Raw genomic sequence first — 686 nt, 5'->3', positions numbered from 1 at the left:
CAGAATAGGCCTCTATTGGAGACCTGCGTTTATTTGTCAAAACGTGTAGCCACACCAGGCTTTTAAAGGGGACCTGCGTCTATTAGGGACCCTGGGGTATATGAATAATAATATGAATACTTATAAACATATAAGTAGTAGAAGTAATATTATCAGTAATAGCACTACCATTAGTTTTAATGCACACTTTGAGTCTAGCTCCAGTGTATGATCGGTCTATTATCTGTACCTCTGCGGAGCTGAAGCAGAGGAGGTCTGGGTTTGATTGAGACTCCGTCTGCTCCTCCTTCCTCCTCCCGGTCCTCTCCCTCACCCCCAGGGCTGCCCTGCCCTCCCACCTGGAGCTGTGTGTCCGGGGAAGGAGCGCAGCCATTCAGCCCAGGTTCAAAGCTGCCAGCTGGGAGGCCAACAGGCGTCTGCTCGGTCTGTGGAAGCTCAGCTGCAGACGGAGAGTCTGGATCTGCCATCTGAGAGTCAGGACATATTCATCTTAAACATTTTCAGCATCGACTGAAGTAAATGGTGACAGAAGCAGGGGTGGAGCAAGGTGGGTGGGGGCGGAGCGGAGTGGCTTTTTGGGCTCCAGTCCAGTTTGTCAAAAGCCCTGAATCTTTTAGGCTTTTAAAATAACTTCAACTGTGTGTCATTTTCCTCCAGTCTCTGTGACTGAATCCAAAAAAGTTCTA

The sequence above is a fragment of the Morone saxatilis genome, unplaced genomic scaffold (assembly GCF_004916995.1).
Source record: "Morone saxatilis isolate NCDOM2014 unplaced genomic scaffold, NCSU_SB_2.0 Contig0, whole genome shotgun sequence".
Lineage (NCBI taxonomy): Eukaryota > Metazoa > Chordata > Actinopteri > Moronidae > Morone > Morone saxatilis.
Note: the sequence above shows the minus strand (reverse complement) of the source record.